Source organism: Coregonus lavaretus, assembly GCF_964263955.1.
Source record: "Coregonus lavaretus genome assembly, chromosome: 12".
Taxonomy (NCBI): Eukaryota; Metazoa; Chordata; class Actinopteri; order Salmoniformes; family Salmonidae; genus Coregonus; species Coregonus lavaretus.
Genome location: NC_139999.1, coordinates 14,269,732 through 14,291,190, shown reverse-complemented (window position 1 = coordinate 14,291,190; position 21,459 = coordinate 14,269,732). Strand labels below are relative to the sequence as shown.

The following is a 21,459-nucleotide window of genomic DNA, read 5'->3' as shown; positions in this document are numbered from 1 at the left end:
CTCCGAATGTTGTAGAGCATGAACCTACAGGATCGGGTCACCGCCTTGATGTTAGTGGAGAACGACAGGGTGTTGTCCAGGGTCACGCCAAGGCTCTTCGCACTCTGGGAGGAGGACACAACGGAGTTGTCAACCGTGATGGCGAGATCATGGAACAGGCAGTCCTTCCCCGGGAGGAAGAGCAGCTCCGTCTTGCCAAGGTTCAGCTTAAGGTGGTGATCCGTCATCCATACTGATATGTCTGCCAGACATGCAGAGATGCGATTTGCCACCTGGTTATCAGAAGGGGGAAAGGAGAAGATTAGTTGTGTGTCGTCTGCGTAGCAATGATAGGAGAGGCCATGTGAGGATATGACAGAGCCAAGTGACTTGGTGTATAGCGAGAATAGGAGAGGGCCTAGAACTGAGCCCTGGGGGACACCAGTGGTGAGAGCACGTGGTGCGGAGACAGCTTCTCGCCACGCCACTTGGTAGGAGCGACCGGTCAGGTAGGACGCAATCCAAGAGTGAGCCGCGCCGGAGATGCCCAGCTCGGAGAGGGTGGAGAGGAGGATCTGATGTTTCACAGTATCAAAGGCAGCAGACAGGTCTAGAAGGACAAGAGCAGAGGAGAGAGAGTTAGCTTTAGCAGTGCGGAGAGCCTCCGTGACACAGAGAAGAGCAGTCTCAGTTGAATGACCAGTCTTGAAACCTGACTGGTTTGGATCAAGAAGGTCATTCTGAGAGAGATAGCAAGAGAGTTGGCTAAAGACGGCACGCTCAATAGTTTTGGAGAGAAAAGAAAGAAGGGATACTGGTCTGTAGTTGTCAGAGGGATCGAGTGTTGGTTTTTTGAGAAGGGGTGCAACTCTCGCTCTCTTGAAGACGGAAGGGACATAGCCAGCGGTCAAGGATGAGTTGATCAGCGAGGTGAGGTAAGGGAGAAGGTCACCGGAGATGGTCTGGAGAAGAGAGGAGGGGATAGGGTCAAGCGGGCAGGTTGTTGGGCGGCCTGCCGTCACAAGTCGCAAGATTTTATCTGGAGAGAGAGGGGAGAAAGAAGTCAAAGCACAGGGTAGGGCAGTGTGAGCAGGACCAGCAGTGTCATTTGACTTAACAAACGAGGATCGGATGTCGTCAACCTTCTTTTCAAAATGGTTGACGAAGTCATCCACAGAGAGGGAGGAGGGGGGGCGGGGGAGGAGGATTCAGCAGGGAGGAGAATGTGGCAAAGAGCTTCCTAGGGTTAGAGGCAGATGCTTGGAATTTAGAGTGGTAGAAAGTGGCCTTAGCAGCAGAAACAGATGAAGAAAATTTAGAGAGGAGGGAGTGAAAAGATGCCAGGTCCGCAGGGAGTCTAGTTTTCTTCCATTTCTGCTCAGCTGCCCGGAGCTCTGTTCTGTGAGCTCGCAATGAGTCATCAAGCCACGGAGCTGGAGGGGAGGACCGAGCCGGCCGGGAGGATAGGAGACATAGAGAGTCAAAGGATGCAGAAAGGGAGGAGAGGAGGGTTGAGGAGGCAGAATCAGGAGATTGGAGGGAGAAGGATTGAGCAGAGGGAAGAGATGATAGGATGGAAGAGGAGAGAGTAGCGGGAGAGAGAGAGCGAAGGTTGCGACGGCGCATTACCATCTGTGTAGGGGCAGAGTGAGTAGTGTTGGAGGAGAGCGAGAGAGAAAAGGATACAAAGTAGTGGTCGGAGACATGGAGGGGAGTTGCAGTGAGATTAGTAGAACAACAGCATCTAGTAAAGATGAGGTCAAGCGTATTGCCTGCCTTGTGAGTAGGGGGGGACGGTGAGAGGGTGAGGTCAAAAGAGGAGAGGAGTGGAAAGAAGGAGGCAGAGAGAAATTAGTCAAATGTAGACGTAGGGAGGTTGAAATCCCCCAGAACTGTGAGGGGTGAGCCATCCTCAGGAAAGGAACTTATCAAGGCGTCAAGCTCATTGATGAACTCTCCAAGGGAACCTGGAGGGCGATAGATTACAAGGATATTAAGCTTAAATGGGCTAGTGACTGTGAAAGCATGGAATTCAAATGAGGAGATAGACAGATGGGTCAGGGGAAAAATTTAGAATGTCCACTTGGGAGAGATGAGGATTCCTGTGCCACCACCCCGCTGACCAGATGCTCTCGGGGTATGCGAGAACACATGGTCAGACGAGGAGAGAGCAGTAGGAGTAGCAGTGTTTTCAGTGGTAATCCATGTTTCCGTCAGCGCCAAGAAGTTGAGGGACTGGAGGGTAGCATAGGCTGAGATGAACTCTGCCTTGTTGGCAGCAGAATGGCAGTTCCAGAGGCTGCCTGAGACCTGGAACTCCACGTGGGTGGTGCGTGCAGGGACCACCACCCTAAGATGACTGTAACATGACCCTAATATGATTAAGGCATAGCTTTTTAATGTATTTCCTATTCAAGCAGAACCCTGCTGACTGAGTGGGCTGCATCATGTGAAGATTTAACATCACTGAGGCGTGTGAAATGGGTTTTAACCCTTTGCTTTGGACGTCAATGCTGAACTGGTACTGCTGTTCAAGGGAAACTAATTTGGTCTCAAACTGGATTGGTCTGTTTTTCGAGAGGTGTTAATGCTATGGCTTTAGTTATAGGGTGATAGTATAAGGATTAAGAAGCGTTCCAGCTCCAGTGCTGCCTGCTCCTGCTGGCTTCAAGACCCAGGAGTGCACTGAGAGGATGTGGGTCTAGTTCTACTGTCACCATAGCAACCAGCACTGAGACGTGCTGTAAAAGTTTCATTAGAAATGTAAGGGGATTTTTTTTTCTTCTAGCCTTCATTCGAAATTTGATTACTGTGCCTGTTGAAGTACTTTTTAGTTTTTTGAAGAAGGTATCATTTTTATTGATTTTTATCAGCCCTATGTATGCTTATCGTGGGTGAGAGCTGAAAGGGCTGAATAACTATCAGTATAATTAGTGGGAAACGAACCACAAGAGAAACGAAAGGAGTTACTTTAGTACTTTAGTTGCTGAACTTGACATGATTTGAAACATTTAATTGTCACACATTTATTTAATCACATTCGATTTATACTGTTATTTGTTTTGGAAATATAGGGTAGATGTGAAAAGGATAGATTGAGTGATCAATTCAGTCTCAGTTTTTCTCATACATCAAGAAATAAAATAAAACAACTTAAAATATGCAAATGTTAATGCCATTTGTTCCCCCCTCCCTTGGTAATTTACATTACATTTTAAGAGAATACAGAATGTGGCCAATGGATTGGAATTGAATAAACAGCGCTGTATGGCTCAGTGAAAACAACACATAAGGAAATAAGATTCTCAGGCTTTTACAGTGACATTTCAAATGAGATTTGTCTTCGAGACATCCCTGTAGGGGGATATTGAAAAGAAACCCAAAGCAATTCAATGTAAAGTTGGAGACACAAGTATTGCACATGGTGTTGTCTCAGACAGAAAGTAGAGACCTTGATTGGTTATTGCATGTTTGCTAAACCCAGCGTTTAGTTTCATGAGAAGTTTATTCCACATTTTTCCACAGATTTCATTTAAAAAAGAACATTTAACTTTTTCTAGTGAGAGGATTGGTTGTCCAGAGGTTCCAAACCCATTGTGGTGCAGTCAGACCAAACTGTTTCCCGCATGGGTAAGCTCCTGTTTTACTGGAATAAGATTGTTCATCATTTTCTATATGCAGTTTACAGGTTCTGGTAATAAATGGTTTATACACATATGATGTTAAGTAATCCAAGAATTCTCAGCATTATAAGCAGTATGGGCCCTGTAGTGTAACAATATAATCAAGTACATGTACACTGAGTGTACAAAACATTAGGAACACCGGTTCTTTCTCTGACATAGACTGACCAGGTGAAAGCTATGATCCCATATTGATGTCACCTGTTAAATCCACTTCAATCAGTGTAGATGAAGGGGAGGAAGTATGTTTAAAGCCTTGAGACAATTGAGACATGGATTGTGTATTTGTGCCATTCAGAGCGTGAATGTGCAAGACAGAATATTGAAGTGCCTTTGAACGGGGTATGGTAGTAGGTGCCTGGCGCACTGGTTTGAGTGTGTCAAGAACTGCAACGCTGCTGGGTTTTCTATGCTCAACAGTTTCCCGTGTGTATCAAGAATGGTCCAACACCCAAAGGACATCCAGTCAACTTGACACAACTGTGGGAAGCATTGGAGTCAACATGGGCCAGCATTCCTGTGGAACGCTTTCGACACCTTGTAGAGTCCATGCCCCGATGAATTGAGGCTGTTCTGAGGGCAAAAGGCGGTACAACGCAATAATAGGAAGGTGTTCCTAATGTTTTGTACACTCAGTATATAGCACAATCAAGAGTTCTCTATTTCAACTTCTGTAATGACCATATTTTATCTGAATACAAGCACATCTTTACACCTTTAATTGATCTCCTCCAACCCCTCAGCTGTGTGGGCTGGGCGGTCAACACCATGTTGTGCTGCTCTGTAATATTACAGTGTGTCTAAAAAGCATTCCTCATTAGCAAATAACGTGTGGATAGTATACTATGATTTATTAATGATCGGTTTAGTTTTTGAGTGTCAGATTGGTGTGTGCGTATGTAAGTGTAAGTCTATATGGTTGTTTCCCATTCTTCATTCGGCAACAGATTGTTGTGTGAGTGTTGTGTTTAGGTCCTGATTGGAACAGAAGGTTTTGTTCTACACCAACCAAAGCAAGACTGTTGCACAATGGGAACCACACTCTTAGAAAAAGGGTTAAAAAAGGGTTCTGCTAGGAGAACCCTTTTTGGTTCCAGGTAGAACACTTTTTGGTTCCAGGTAGAACTCTTTTGGGTTCCATGTAGAACCCTCTGTGGAAAGGTTTCTACATGGAACCCAAAAGGGTTTTACCTGGAACCAAAATGATTATACCTGGATCCAAAGCGGTTCTTTAAAGGGTTCTCCTAAGGGACAGCCAAATAACCCCTTTTGGTTCTAGATAGCACCTTTTTTCAGTGTACACATCTGATAAGGACCCAAGGGATCTCTGCAAGCTGGTAGGCTGGTAGGCATGGATGGAGCAGAGCGAAGCAGGGAAATCCAAGCCGTGTCTGCCTGTCTATCTGTCTGTCTGTCTGTCTTCCTGTATTTTTTGTTTTATTTTACTTCACCTTTTTTAGTCCCATTGAGACCAATGTCTATTTTACAAGGTACAAATACAACATAATACAAATATACTAAATTACAAAACACACTCAAGAGAAACAGTCACATTCCTCAGCAAAGCGGGCCCCACACCAGTACATCTAGTTGAAGGGAACTTTGTAGGTTGTTCCATACATGGGGTGCAAAGAAACTAAAAGCAGATTTACCTAACTGTGTGGAGACTGGGTATGTGTCACGCCCTGGCTCTAGGGACTCTTTTAAGTTGAGCCAGGGTGTGTAGAGTTTATGTTTTGTGCTCGTTGTGTCTAGTCTAGTGTTTGTATATCTATGTTGGCCAGAGTGGTTCTCAATCAGAGGCAACGAGTATCAGCTGTTGCTGGTTGTCTCTGATTGGGAACCATATTTAGTCAGGTGGTTTTTCCCACAGTGTTTGTGGGATTTTGTTCCTGTGTAGGTTTGTGGTTTGCACCTTTGGACGTCACGTATCGATTTGTTGTTTTTGTTCGTGTAATCATTATTTAATAAATATGTTCATCTTCCACGCTGCGCCTTGGTCCTCTGTATCCGACGATCGTGACAGAAGATCCCACCAATACAGGACCAAGCAGCGTGCCCAGGCAGGAGAGGAGAAGCGACGCCAACCGGGCAGTCATCGGACAGGCGAGGGGCACCCCCAATAAATTTTTAGGGGGGGCACATGGCAGGGACGACGGGGCCACTGGAGGCAGATAAGGGGCGAGTTGGTGGACGTGGAGAGAAGGCCACCGGGTTACGGGAGCCATTGGTGTATAGAGGGAAGGAAAATGTAGAGGCACGGCGAGAGGTACTGAAGTGTGTTGCCAGTCCGGTCCGGCCCGTTCCTGATCCCTGTGTAAGGCCAGTGGTGTGTGTTCCCAGTACGGTCCGGCCTGTTCCTGTCCATCGCGCCAAGCCTATGGTGCGCGTCGCCAGCCCGGCCCGGCCTGTTCCTGCCCCTCGCACCAAGCCTATGGTGCGCGTCGCCAGCCCGGCCCGGCCCGTTCCTGCTCCCCGCACCAAACCTGTGGTGCGCATCGCCAGCCCGGCCCGGCCTGTTCCTGCTCCCCGCACCAAGCTAGTGGTGCGCGTCGCCAGCCCGGCCCGGCCTGTTCCTGCTCCCCGCACCAAGCCAATGGTGCGCGTCGCCAGCCTGGTCCGGCCTGTTCCTGCTCCCCGCACCAAACCTGTGGTGCGCATCGCCAGCCCGTGCCCGTTTCACCGGTGCCTGGTCAGGTACCGGTCAGCTGCTCCACACCTGAGCCTGAGCAATCCGCTCCACCGAAGTCCAGTCCAGCTCCAGCCAGTGGGGCTAGACCAGACCAGGGGCACTACGGGGGGGGTTAGTAGAGGGTGGTGGTCAAGCCCGGAGCCGGAACCGCCTCCGAGGAGGAATGCCCACCCAGCCCTCCCCTGTTCGGTGATGTTTAGGCGCGGTCGCAGTCCGCGCCTTTAGGGGGGGGGTACTGTCACGCCCTGGCTCTAGGGACTCTTTTAAGTTGAGCCAGGGTGTGTAGAGTTTATGTTTTGTGCTCGTTGTGTCTAGTGTTTGTATATCTATGTTGGCCAGAGTGGTTCTCAATCAGAGGCAACGAGTATCAGCTGTTGCTGGTTGTCTCTGATTGGGAACCATATTTAGTCAGGTGGTTTTTCCCACAGTGTTTGTGGGATCTTGTTCCTGTGTAGGTTTGTGTTTTGCACCTTTGGACGTCACGTATCGATTTTTTGTTAGTGTAATCATTATTTAATAAATATGTTCACCTTCCACGCTGCGCCTTGGTCCTCTGTATCCGACGATCGTGACAGTATGGTAGCTCATACAGTACGTCTAAAGGTTATCAATGATGTTAGGTACTGCAGAAGTTTTTGTAAGAGAGCTTTATAAATAAAAAGAAAGCAACGAATCGACCTACAGTACGTGACTTCAAAGAGGGCCAGCCTACTTTCTGGTATATGCCAGTCTGGCTGTTTGTTTTAGACTGAGGGCTGTGGATTCTCAGATTCTTGATTCTGTAGAACATGAATGGAATTCTGGATTTTTGGCTTGTTTCCTTTTTGAGATCAACCCCCTGAATCCAGTGAGTGTCAGTGTTGCGTTTCATATCCTTCTCCGCCCAGCAAAACAGAGCAAATCTATGCTTCATACACACATACCTCCATCTTCTGTGCTTCATCCTCTACACACAGTCAGATAGACGTCAGTGCTGAGAGCGACAGGATCAGTTGCTTTCTGAGGAACTGGGGTACTATGGAATGAGGCTTACCAAGGTGAAGTATTTGTCATTGTGTCCACATAAAGGAAAACCTTTTAGAGCCAACACTGTGGTCCATTCACAGTGGGGGTTTTGGCAGTTATTCCTATTGCAGCCCAGATTTACTTTTTCAGAATAAATTGTTATTTGACAGGTCTACAAAATTAATTTCATTCTGTCTAACTCTAAGGGACACTTGAGCTGTCAACAATATATATTTTTTAGAGCATGGCTTTGAGAAAGGTGTCAAATTTCTCAGGAGATTGCGATGCATAGACAATCAGGGGATGAATTGCACCCTCCCATGGATACTGATGCAGAACAATGTGGCAAACGTCAAAGTTACAAGCCTTTATAGATGTTGTCAGATACCGAGTGGGATTGGGTTAATTTTATGCAAAGCAAACCTCTGTGAACTATAATGGACCTTCCCAAATGCCTGTGTTTGAGCAGTTTTACAATAAGCATTACAGTTGCAAGCTTTCTTTTGCCTCAATCTCTTCCCGTTCTGAAAGAAGCAGATCATGTAACTGTATAGCCTTGATTTTAGATTCAATACAGGCTTTGTTCTCCAGCATGATTCTGTGGGGTGCATTCCTGGTGTCAGTATAACTGAGATGCAGCAGAGTTGCGTTCTCTTGGTCGTCTCAGAACCTCGGAGACCTCTCATCCATTGATGCAGCCCTGGGCCTGTGTCAAGTCCTTGGAACTTCTTCAAATTGCCTTGGCAGTATGCAGGCTTCTGAGTCTTACTATACCACAGCACCTGGACAGGGAGGGATCCCAAAAGCTGCTGAAGAATTGAAATGCTCATCTTTATTTCTCTCTGCACCAGCAGCAAATTGTTATTAATCTATAGTGCGGGGCTGGATAAGAAGGCCTGGGTGAAAAACCCCAATCATTACCTTTTCATTGATTAATTTTGCAATTACACCATAGCCAAACAAATCTGTCTCCCACAGGAAACACTATGCAGATTGATATTTAACAAACACCACAAAACACAGATGAAGTGAGAAAACACCCCTCTAGCGATATTACATTAATAAGAGTTAGCTGTTTTCTTACATTTAGTTATTATTTTTTTGGGGTCATTTAGCAGACGCTCTTATCCAGAGCGACTTACAGTTAGTGAGTGCATATATTTTCATACTGGCCCCCCGTGTCAACTGTTGACTGGTCTCATTACAGTTAATTGTTGATGCCGTTGTGTCTTTCAGTGGCTCTACAAAGCCTGTAATGAGCTCTATTTAATCTGTTCCACATGTGTATGGACCATGTGGAGGAGTTCTAGTCTGGCAAATAAACACTAACCCAACAATGCTGTGGTGATTTCATTGACCATCCAGTAGATCATTCAGGAAAATGTATGAGTTTGATTCATAGTCATAAACTCTGAGGTAAAACTACTGAAAAGAGTGTGCAAATGGGTAGCTTAAATGTTTATATTTGCATATCAAAACACCATTGTTATAATACAAGGAACAGAAATGATTACAGGTGCCTTGTTCCGAGGACTATCTGAAATACATCAAATGCATTTGACTTTCCGGATTTATGTTTCAGCAAATACTGAAGGGACTAGAAATGTCCCTATATTTATGATGAAATATGTAATGTGGTGCTTGCTGAGAAAGAGCATTAATACCATTTCTCTGAGTTATGCTAATCGAATGCTTGAGTTGACACATGGTCAGCTCTCCAGGTGATTTGAATACTTAGGTTAGGTATTGTATTCAATCACTGATCTGAAAACAAGTGTTGACATTTCCTCTCCTGTATTACTCTCTGTAGAATAAGGGGGCGTGTGTTCATTTCCATGCTAATGGCTTGTCTGCTCTGCACTTGCTGTGTGAATATGATTAGATGTGAATCTAGGAACGCGTGCAGGAGAGCACCTCTCCAGTCTTTTGAGGGCCGCACTGATGCATGTTTTCATTTCTACAGGCAACTTACTTGATCAATTCATGTTAGTGATTGCCCAGAGAGTGTACATATCTGTTTTCCCAGAAATAAACAGTAATTTATCAAAAGGCTAGAATAAAGACCAGCAGACCCAGTGGCCCTTAAGGACTGGAGCTGTACCCAGCACCTGGAGCTACACTAACGGGAAGAGTCACCTGCCTTATGTGTCTAGAAGTTACATTGTAGTATTCTAATATGGTTTTGTATATAGCCTACTCGTTTATCCTGATACTTTATGTAAATAGTGGAACCCTATTTGAGCAAACTGCGTTTTCACTCTAATATTTTGTTATTGTTATTGAATTGCTTTCAGAAAAAAAGCCACTTGGTTTCTCCGTTGAGCTGAGCTCTTTCTCTCTGTCAGTGACAGATTGCATTGAATAGAAATTGAAAGTACAGCTGAAGGTGTGTCTGTTCTGTTCTCCACGTCTGACAGAATGTCATTTTCAACAGCAGCGTTTCATTACACAGCAGCCTGTCTGCCCGCCTGTCTTTTAGGCAGAGAGAGGTACACCTCGTCAATGTTGAATGTGAAATTAGAATCCATTCGTCAACCGGTGTCATAAATATTTTATTTTATTCTGCCTCTGATTTGATGTGTGCCTCTGCCTGCCTGCAGGGCTGTGTGCTCATAAACATGTCTCTGACTGTGCGATGCTGTTGCCATTCAATGGAAAACTGGAAGGTGGGAACATAAATCGTTCATTATTTTGTTGATGGACTGACCTTGGTTGTCATCGGGGACGGCGTCACACGTGACCAATGTCCCTCTGTTCCACTTCCCTCTGCTGACCTCTCAACCTACTCTGCAGGTCACCCTCTCCTCTTCACCTCCTGTGGCCAACCTAAGGGTCAAAGGTCATCTGCTCTCATGTCTGATGAGCTGACCTGACCTCACTGCTTAGCCAAGCACAACATCCTCCTCTCTCCTCTAGACAGCTACAGATGCCATGTCTTAATTTGATCATCCTGTTGCAGGATTTTTTTCTGCACTACAGAAAATGCTAACTTGTAGTGTATTCAAGGTTTTAAAGGCTTCTAAAGTTTGTAAGTTCCACTTTAAAATGTTAGACTTGATTTACCCTAACGAAAAATGTATCAACCCCTACAAAAAATGTATATTAATTATAATCCACATAACAATTCACATTTCCTGTTGCTGCAGGAATATTTTCCTGCTGTGTGAAACTGGCTCAAATTACGGTATGGCATAGCCTGTTTGGTTTGCACAGTCATCTATTGAAGTGAAGACAGTCATTATCCATTATACAGTACATAGCGACATTAGTGCTCTCATTACAGGGGCTTGGGCCAGAGAGGTTAATGAAACATTTACAGCTTCCACAGTAAGGTCTCTATGAAGTAAGCATAGTGTGTTTGCTTTCAAAGGGCTGCATATATTGATGCATCGACTCTAGTGGCTGAAAAACAAATGGTTACATGATCGCCAGAGTTTACATCATGAACAAATGCATAAAATGGGCTGGAGTGAGATTTGGGATGGGATGGATTAGAGCTCAGCCAGGGAGGGAGCAGTGCTGTAGCTGTGGCCATGGGGATGACAGGGGTTAGAGCTCAGCCAGGGAGGGAGCAGTGCTGTAGCTGTGGCCATAGGGATGACAGGGGTTAGAGCTCAGCCAGGGAGGGAGCAGTGCTAAGGGAGCAGTGCTGTAGCTGTGGCCATGGGGATGACAGGGGTTAGAGCTCAGCCAGGGAGGGAGCAGTGCTAAGGGAGCAGTGCTGTAGCTGTGGCCATGGGGATGACAGGGGTTAGAGCTCAGCACTCAGAATGCAAATGGGTGAGATCAGCCAGGACATGGAGGGAGACTCACAGGGGGGAGATGTGAAAGCAAAGCCAGTGTAAGGCAAATTAGTTGAGATGACAGGTCACCATGGCAATGGATGGAAAGGTAGACAATCTTATTGTTGTACATTTTGTGTACTGTGTGTGTGTGTGTCTCTTCTTTTTTTCTTTATTTGTGTGATTTTTATTAGGATCCCGATCAGCCGACCCCAATGGCGACAGCTAGTCTTACTGGGGTTCGACACATAACGAAAAAGACATTACAGACAATTTACATATATTTAAAAACATGAACATGTAGTATGTGTGTGTGTGTGTGTGTGTGTGTGTGTGTGTGTGTGTGTGTGTGTGTGTGTGTGTGTGTGTGTGTGTGTGTGTGTGTGTGTGTGTGTGTGTGTGTGTGTGTGTGTGTGTGTGTGTGTGTGTGTGTGTGTGTGCATCTATCAGTTACACATACATGTCAGTGCATACACACAAAAAGTAGGTCACAGGGGGGAGAGGTGTTGTGCTGTGAAGTTTTGCTTTATTTGTTTTTTAAACCAGGTTTGCTGTTCACTTGCGCTATATGAGATGGGAAGGGAGTTCCATGCAATCATGGCTCTGTATAATACTGCACGTTTCCTTGAATTTGTTCTGGACCTGGGGACTGTGAAAAGACCCCTGGTGGCATGTCTGGTGGGGTAAGTGTGTGTGTCAGTGCTGTGTGTAAGTCGTGTTTGCAAACAATTTGGAATTTCAAAAAAATTAAGCGATGCGGACAGTCTTTCTTCAACTCTTAGCCAAGAGAGACTGGCATGCATAGTATTGATATGAGTCCGCTGATTACAATGAATAGCAAAACGTGCTGCTCTGTTCAGGGCCAGCTGCAGGTTAAACAGGTCCTTCTTTCCAGCACTTGACCATATGACTGGACAATAATCAAGATAAGACCAAACTAGAGCCTGCAGGTCTTGCTTTGTGGAGTGTGGTGTCAAAAGAGCAGAACATTTATTTATTACAGACAGACCTCTCCCCATCTTTACAACCATTGCATCTATATGTTTTGACAATGATAGTTTACAATCTAAGGTAACAGCAAGTAATTTAGTCTCCTCAACTTGCTCAACAGCCACACCATTCATTACCAGATTCAGCTGAGGTTCAGAACTTAGGGAATGATTTGTACCAAATACAATACTCTTAGATTTAGAGATGTTTAGGACCAGTTTATTACTGGCAACCCATTCTAAAACTTACTGCAACTGTTTGTTTAGGGTAGCAGTGATTTCACTAGCTGTGGTTGTTGACGCTTATAGGGTTAAATCATCAGCATACATGGACACACAGGCTTTGCTTAATGCCGGTGGCAGGTCATTTGTAAAAATTGAAAAGAGTAGAGGGCCAAGTGAGCTGCCCTGCGGTACACCACACTTCACATGCTTAACATTAGAGAAGCTTTCATTAAAGAAAACCCTCTGTGTTCTTTTAGATAGATAGCTCTGAATATACGATATGGCAGAGGTTGAAAAGCCATAACACATACGTTTTTTCAACAACATGTTATGGCCAATAATATCAAAGGCCAAACTGAAATCTAACACTACAGCTCCCACAATCGTATTATTATCAATTTCTTTCAACCAATCATCAGTCATTTGTGTCAGTGCAGTACATGTTGAGTGCCCTTCTCTATAAGCATGCTGAAAGTCTGTTGTTAATTTGTTTACAGAGAAATAGCATTGTATTTGGTCAACAACAAAAAAAATCCAACAGTTTGCTAAGAACTGTCTGCAAGCTGACAGGTCGGCTGTTAGAACCAGTAAAGGCCGCTTTACCATTCTTGGGTAGCGGAATGACTTTGGCTTCCCTCCAGGCCTGAGGACAAACACTTTTCTCCAGGCTCAGATTAAAGATATGACAGATAGGAGTGGCTATAGAGTCAGCTACCATCCTCAGTAGCTTTCCATCTAAGTTGTCAATGCCAGAAGGTTTGTCATCAACTCTCCCACACTAACTTTACAAAATTCAAACGTACAATGCTTTTCTTTCGTTATTTTTTTATTTTTTATACATGAATACGATGTCTCACTGATCATTGTTGGCATTTCCTGTCTAAGTTTGCCCACTTTTCCTATGAAGAAATCCTTAAAATAATTGCCAAAGTCAAATAGTTTTGTAATAAATAAACCATCTGATTCAATGAAAGATGGAATTGAATGTGTCTTTCTGCCCATCATTTCATTTAAAGTACTCCAAAGTTGTTTTCCCCATCATTCTTTATATTATTGATCTTGGCTTCATAATACAGTTTCTTCTTCTTTTTGTTGAGTTTAGTCACATAATTTTTCAATTTGTAGTAAGTCATCCAGTTAGATGTGCAGCCAAATTATTAGCCACTCCTTCTGCCCCACCTCTTTCAGCCATACCGTTTTTAAATTCCTCATCAATCCATTTTCAGAAATTCATCAAGTGCCGTGTCTGGATGTTCCTTATTATTCACATCAGATCAATATATATTTTTTACATCATCGACATAAGAGTCATAGCAAAATCTTTTGTACGATCTCTTATACAGCTTTTGGGACCTTGGGTTTCCTGAATATAGCCACTATATTGTGATCACTGCATCCAATGGGTATGGATACAGCTTTAGAACAAAGTTCTACAGTATTAGTAGAAATGTGATCAATACATGTGGATGATATAGTTCCTGTAATGTTTGTAAACAACCAGGTAGGTTGATTAATAACCTGAACCAGATTACAGGCACTGGTTACAGTAAGAAGCTTCTTCTTGAGTGTGGACAGCTTGATGACAACCGGTCAATATTTAGGTCCCCAAGAAAGTAGAACTCTCTGTTTACATTATGTAGATACTGACTGTTAGCACTTGGCAACACAATATTAGGAAGGTGTTCCTAATGTTTGGTATACTCAGTGTATTAATATGAGCAATTTTTTGCCCTCCTGGATAGCTTATCAGAGATAGACATAATATGGAAAAGTCCTCTGGGCACGCTCCACCTCAATCTTCCTGTGGTCCATCTTCAGTTTCTCAGTGGTAATTTCCCTCACGTTGTTCTCAGACTCTGTCCAGGTCTCATATGGAGATTCTGTGATTCCGTCCACAACAATGTGTGTGATCATTTCCCTCTGTGTGTGTGTGTCTTTGTTTGTGTGAGTCTGTGTGTGAGTCAGTGTTGTATTACTCAAGACAGGTCTCGGTCTCGAGTCCAGTCTCAAGACCACATATTGAGTGTCTTGGTCTTGTCTCTGTGTCTGATACATATGTACTTGGTCTTGACTCAGACAGTGAGGACTCCTAATTTCTTCCTGAGACCAGCCGAGACCAGCGTAGTAAAAAACTCAGAATTATCAGCTTCCATTCAGTCAGCGCATAAAACTGCTTTGCTAGGCCAAATATATACACTCCTTTCTTGAAACATTAATACAATATCTTTTTTTTTAACAGCCTTTAAATGTATTATAAACATGTTTGCGCAATGGCGAACCTATAGGCCTTCAGTGTGTGACAGGTTCGAGATTCTGAAAGGAAAACAACCGTAATACTAGTGCACTCATGTAGGAGAGTGCACTTTTTGTAAAACACAAAGGGCCAGTGGTGTAGTGGAGGGTATGCAGGTATAAGCCATACACCCACCTTTTTTTCAGTGGGCGTTGCGTATACTCAATTCTTAATCCCTACTGATACGTATCAAAGTACTGTAGTGGAGGTATACAACTTATCAATTATGTAGTACAGTCGTGGTCAAACGTTTTGAGAATAACACAAATACTAATTTTCACAAAGTCTGCTGCCTCAGTTTTGATGATGGCAATTTTCATATACTCCAGAATGTCATGAAGAGTGATCAGATGAATTGCAATTGATTGCAAAGTCCCTCTTTGCCATGAAAATGAACGTAATCCCAAAAACACATTTCCACTGCATTTCAGCCCTGCCACAAAAGGACCAGCTGCCATCATGTCAGTGATTCTCTCGTTAACACAGGTGAGAGTGTTGACGAGGACAAGGCTGGAGATCACTCTGTCATGCTGGTTGAGTTAGAATAACAGACTGGAAGCTTTAAAAGGAGGATGGTGCTTGAAATCATTGTTCTTCCTCTGTTAACCATGGTTACCTGCAAGGAAACACGTGCTGTCATCATTGCTTTGCACAAAAAGGGCTTCACAGGCAAGGATATTGCTGCTAGTAAGATTGCACCTAAATCAACCATTTATCGGATCATCAAGAACTTCAAGGAGAGAGGTTCAATTGTTGTGAAGAAGGCGTCAGGGCGCCCAAGAAAGTCCAGCAAGCGCCAGGACCGTCTCCTAAAGTTGATTCAGCTGCGGGATTGGGGAGACTGATATTCTGAAAAAGGTACAGGGATTGGACTGCTGAGGACTGGGGTAAAGTCATTTTCTCTGTTGAATCCCCTTTCCGATTGGTTGGAGCATCCGGAAAACACCTTGTCCGGAGAAGACAAGGTGAGCGCTACCATCAGTCCTGTGTCATGCCAACAGTAAAGCATCCTGAGACCATTCATGTGTGGGGTTGTTTCTCAGCCAAGGGAGTGGGCTCACTCACAATTTTGCCTAAGAACACAGCCATGAATAAAGAATGGTAACAACACATCCTCCGAGAGCAACTTCTCCCAACCATCCAAGAACAGTTTGGTGACGACCAATGCCTTTTCCAGCATGATGGAGCACATTGCCATAAGGCAAAAGTGATAACTAAGTGGCTCGGGGAACAAAATATCAAAATATTGGGTCCATGGCCAGGAAACTCCCCAGACCTTAATCCCATTGAGAACTTGTGGTTGATCCTCAAGAGGCGGGTGGACAAACAAAAACCCACAAATTCTGACAAACTCCAAGCATTGATTATGCAAGAATGGGCTGCCATCAGTCAGGATGTGGCCCAGAAGTTAATTGACAGCATGCCAGGGGGGATTGCAGAGGTCTTGAAAAAGAAGGGTCAACACTGCAAATATTGACTCTTTGCATAAACTTAATGTAATTGTCAATAAAAGCCTTATGGAATGCTTGTATTTATACTTCAGTATACCATAGTAACATCTGACAAAAATATCTCATAACACTGAAGCAGCGAACTTTGTGAAGAGCAATACCTGTGTCATTCTCAAAACTTTTGACCACGACTGTACAATAGAGAAATCATGCACAAAGTAGCCTACACAATTACAAAGCAGGTGAAATATATTCACATGCGCGCCGTACACAAAGCCTAGTTTCAGCGGAATATCATCTGCAGGCAGCAAGAGTGTGCAGCTCTCAAATGGTTTTAGTGAAAGATTAAAGTGGAACTTTGCAGATATGAAACAAACAGACAATCATAATATCAGTCCAAAATATCTAATTCCCAGTTTATGCTACAAAACCAAATTAATAAGAGGTTTTAAAAATAGGTTATTTTTGACTCAACTTTCCATGCCGAACACTAAGGCATTGTTGGCAGAATAGATGGATGCAGTTCAATGCATGACTAATATAATTCACCAAAACATTTCTTGGTAGTCCAAAAAATATGCTATTGCTTGCTGCCTCCATTCGGGATGCACTGTTTCAGTTTCAATGACTCAATATTCTGGACAAAAATTGACTAATGTAATTAAGGCTGGGAATACAATCAAACTAGCAAAGGCAATGATCACAAGTCAGTCATAATGTGGCTAATAGGCTAGGGTATCTATTTATGTAGCAAGCTAGCGTTAGCTGGATAGATAGCTAGCTAGCTGCTAGGAGGATCTCATGTCATGCCATTGGAGGAGTGGTTGAGCGACTGACTTCTTCCCCTCATATCGTTTTTCGGTGACTATACACAGCTAGGGTTGCAGGTGTCCTTTGGTTAGCTAGCAAGAACTTGAACGACTGTTATCCAGTTAGCATATCTCTTGCATTTGCAAATTCACTCTGGCTATCTACTCCGATTTCAGAGCACTCTCGTCTGAGTGTTCCAGAGCAGCCAGTTAGCTTGGGTGCTTCAACTTCAGCCAGTTAGCTTGGGTGCTTCAACTTCAGCCAGTTAGCTTGGGTGCTTGGTTGGGACAAGCATTCATTGGCAGGCAAGATGCAGAAGGATGAGGAGGCTACAATTCCCCATCGTTTATCAGTGCATTGTTGACAGCTAACTAGCTGAAAAAGTTTGAGAGGGTTTATCTAATGTTCCTTTTTTAGATTTGAAATCATCTTGCTCTGGCTAGCGTTAGTTGTTGATCTTGTTGTTGTTGATGTGCATAACTGAGGGCCTACCTTTTCATAGTTGTTTGATCAATAGGACTGTAAAGTTCCCAAATGTAAGAGGACTCCCGTGGTGTTTACATATTTGCAGAAATTCAGTCAGGTTTATTTTGTGGCTTTTGGCGAATGCGTTCTAATGATCTAAAGTCACACTTTTGCAACTGCCTGCAAACACACAGTTCAGTTCAAATTGAATGATGGCAGGCCTGTGTGGCAAATGGTTTGTTTGTATAAAGGCCTACAGTAGCTCTGATTGGCTATAGCACACCGGTCCTCGACAAGACAGATGTTTTTATTAGGCTTTATTTACTGCAGTGTCTATTAACTGTCCAAACACATGGCCGCTTTCCCACTCTACATTGCTAAAGAATTTTCACAAATGCCTTACTATATGTAATTCCCAAACATTCTAAGAATTTACAAAAATTTGAAAATGACCATATCTAAGTGGTCACTTGTCAGATATACAGTATATTTTTTTAAGGTTTCATATTCTTCCTGGAGGTGTATATGAACAGATTTTAATAAGATGTCATATTGCTAAAATGCTGTCAGTTCCACTTTAAATGCAACAATATTTCACACACATGTTATTTTCAAAGAGATGGCTAACAAGAGCAAGCGTTCTGCAGTAAAAAAAGACAGTTCCACTCACCAGATGATGATCATTTGAAACTGAACTTCTTGTTGAAAGTTATTCTTGAAAAGGGAGAAGCTAACAAATTAGCAGCAACATCCTCTTTGATAACACCTGCTGCAGCCGCTGCAAACTAGTCGACAACAAAATCTAGCTAGCTAAACCGTGGGAAATCTACTGCTCGATATTGCGCAGTGACCTGTTGGCCTTCAAGAAGGAAGAAGTTTCCATACGTTTTTGTAAAAACAGTCCCACCCATTAAGTCAAAATGTTTGGTTGATTCCACTGTCACTCCAAAATGTTGCCCTAATACAGTTGAATGGCAGATGCCTTTATCTAGCTTCTGATGACCTTGCCAATGGCTGATTTAGCTAGCTAGATTTATCTCCCCAGAGACCAGCAAAGAAAAATCCTGATTGGATATTTTTTTCTCTTCCGCGTTAACCCTTTCCTTATCAACAAAAACAGACAAGATTAAATCAGAACATCACTGAAAATAATCATATCATTATCATTATTATTATAATCATTATTTTATAAATCCTTAGCCCTTCTTTGAAGGTGTAGAAGGGCCATTGTTCCCCACTGTGTTTGGGTTAGTAATAATTTGTAGAGTGGCTCTATTTTCCCTCAGCATGCATTTTTTTCACTATTTTGAATGTCTAAAGAGTCTATATTGTTATTAAATATGAACACAGAAATACTGGACATTTTGAACTCTTTTTATGGTGGTGATTTGACAAAATTACAATCATGGTCTTGAATTGGACTCACATTTTTCTGGTCTCGGTCTTGACTCAATCTCAGACCCCTTGTCCCCCTCCCGGTCTCGGTCTTGACTCGGTCTCGCCCCCCACCCCCCTCCGGTCTTGGTCTTGAATCGGTCTCGCTTTAGGTGGTCTCAAACACAACACTGGTGTGAGTCAAATTGATTATGCATGAACCTGAGTTTTTTGTTTCTCTCTCTCCTTTACCTCCCTCTCCTCTTCTCTCTCTCTATTTCCCTCTCCCTCTCTTTCTCTCCATCGCTCTCTCCTAGCGGTCCAGTCTCTGAACAGTCTGAATGACCAGATAGCCCACTTCATGATGACCAGGCCCGGCACTCTGTCCCGGGAGGACGAGGCCTTCATGCCTGAAGAGAGAGACACCTTGAATAAGTCCATGGCCCTGATGAGGCACCTGCTCATGGACACACAGGTACAACCCCTGACGTCTGACCTCTAACCCCTGACGTCTGACCTCTAACCCCTGACGTCTAACCTCTAACCCCTGAACCCTGATCATTCACCTCCTTTAAAACCAGGTCAAGAGTCAAAAGGGCAAACAAGTCTCTTTGGTGTATGAGTCTACTGAAATCATGTGGGGTGGACGGAATGTTTTCACAGCAATTCAGGGCATTAATGTTATGACGACTTATACTTAGGCTGTTTAGACTTGACTAGAGTATTAATAGTTAATTCAATTCACCCATTAAAAAGTATTTCAACTGATACTATGCTAGACTATTTCCCTCCAAGCAAGCAAACTAATATTTATTTACGGAATATTAGGATGAAGTTTGCAGGTATCTAATTTAGTCCTGGGGCATTTGTTCTACTCTTTCACTTTGTGTTTCCTTTCTCTGGAGAGGATATAGTTTCTCCCGGGGAACAGGCACTGACAGGGCAGCTATGAGCTAACTGACTATGCAGGACCTGGGAGAGACAAAAGTCCAACAAAACGGAATCGTCCCCAAATGTCGACATTTGAATAATTGAATGCCACCTCGTTCAAAGAGGAGCATAAATAATGTAATGGTCTCTCAGTCTCTCTGAAGCTCTTGATCAAAGTGAGCTGTTCAAAATCATTAGTGACAACATCAGCACTGCAGATATGGCCATAATGTGACTGGCTCTGCAATAGATTGTTTGTTTCTATCAATCCTCAGGATGTTTGAAAAGGAAATGCTTGCTTCAATCACAATGCTTTCCATTTTCTTTTCTAAAGAGTTATTTCCGGAACATAATGATCTCCTTTCTTCAACAGAGGGGACTCTTTATGTATAATATGTGAGGAATTTCTATAGAAAGAATCCGTCTGGCTATAAGGAGAAGTAATAAAACAATCCGCTTGAATCCTCCGGTTTGGATCGTTTAATAATTAATCTTTACAGGTTCTCTTTCCCCCTGTATCGTCTTGTTCCCTTTCTTGTTTTGATGGATGTTCTCCGGGACTTGACACAGTGATGCATTTGGCTCATCCTTTAGTCACATCACACACTTGCTGATGGATATAGAGTCCCCTCGTCATTCTCCCCAAGATATTTTCCTAAGATGCTGCGGTGTCATTGATTAAAGAGAATGTAATTCAGCAAAAGGCCATCGCCTTCTCCTCAGCCCATTTGTATGCAAGCCGGAGTGAAAGATAGTTAGCCCGCAGTCAGTTTTTCTGCAGCTCAACAATAGAACACTGTAGGGTGATGGATGAGCAGTAGCCTCTGCCATGAATGGACTGCTGATTATCTCTGTGAGAAGTTGTACTTCTAAAAGTTGGTAGCAGTTTAATATTAACTGAAGCATCCTGTAGCTGTCAAGTTGACTAATTATCTACCTGTTGCCATGGCTCTGTGTCCAGTAGAACCACTATCTTTCCCTGCACCCCTGCCTTCCTCTGTGGGTCCGTCCTGTTACCTGAGGCCCTCCATGAGGCCCTTTTCTGCCCTGTCACAGTAGAGTAGCTACAATATAGGCTGCCCCTCTTTGACTGACAGCTGCCTGCTGCCATGGCGATGAGTCTTGTATCCTCTCCAGGAGATTCCTTACAGGAGAGTGTGGAGTGGTAGGCTAAGCTTACACATTAGTCTATCTCACTGGGTGTGTCTCTCGACTCAATTCCCTCATTTCCTCTGGGTATGAACACAGTGGGACCTTTCTGAACTGTGCTGCCCAATGCTCTGTTTGATCAGTCTACATGATCACAGTAATTACAGCCTCATATCCGTAATGTTTGACTTTGCCCAGAGAACCTCCCAAAATAGGAGGTGAGAAAATACTATTTCCATGATGCCGACACAGGAGCAGTGCCTGCCTACCTGTCCAAAGGGTAGAGCAGCAGCAAACACTCAGGTGGAATATTAAATCAGTCCCCCCCCCCCCCCCCCCTCTCTCTCCCCCTCTCTCCCTCTATCTCTCTTTATTTTTCTCTTCCACCTCTGTCCCCCCTCTCTCTCTCCCCCTCTCTCCCGCTATCTCTCTTTCTTTTTCTCTTCCACCTCTGTCCCCCCCCCCTCTCTCTCCTTCCTTGCGTGTTAGCTGTCAATCTCGGGGTAAGTCTGAACCAGAGTTCAGTTAGCTGACAGTGTTTCAGCAGCAGGGCTACAGCTGACCTCAGCCTAATTGGTTCTGTGGCAGAGCCAGACTGGACTGTTCTGGCACCCCGCGGAACCTTAAAGAGC

At 43.9% G+C, this 21,459-nt stretch overlaps 1 pseudogene across 1 annotated transcript in view; it reads left to right on the top strand.

Annotated features, from left to right (window-relative positions):
- Nucleotides 1–21,459, top strand: part of LOC311138098 (kazrin-like) — a 202,355-nt pseudogene that overhangs the window by 33,499 nt on the left and 147,397 nt on the right. Inside the window, exon 2 of the transcript in view lies at nt 19,066–19,223. The product of the transcript in view is annotated as a kazrin-like (transcript). The remainder of the gene's footprint in view (nt 1–19,065; nt 19,224–21,459) is intronic.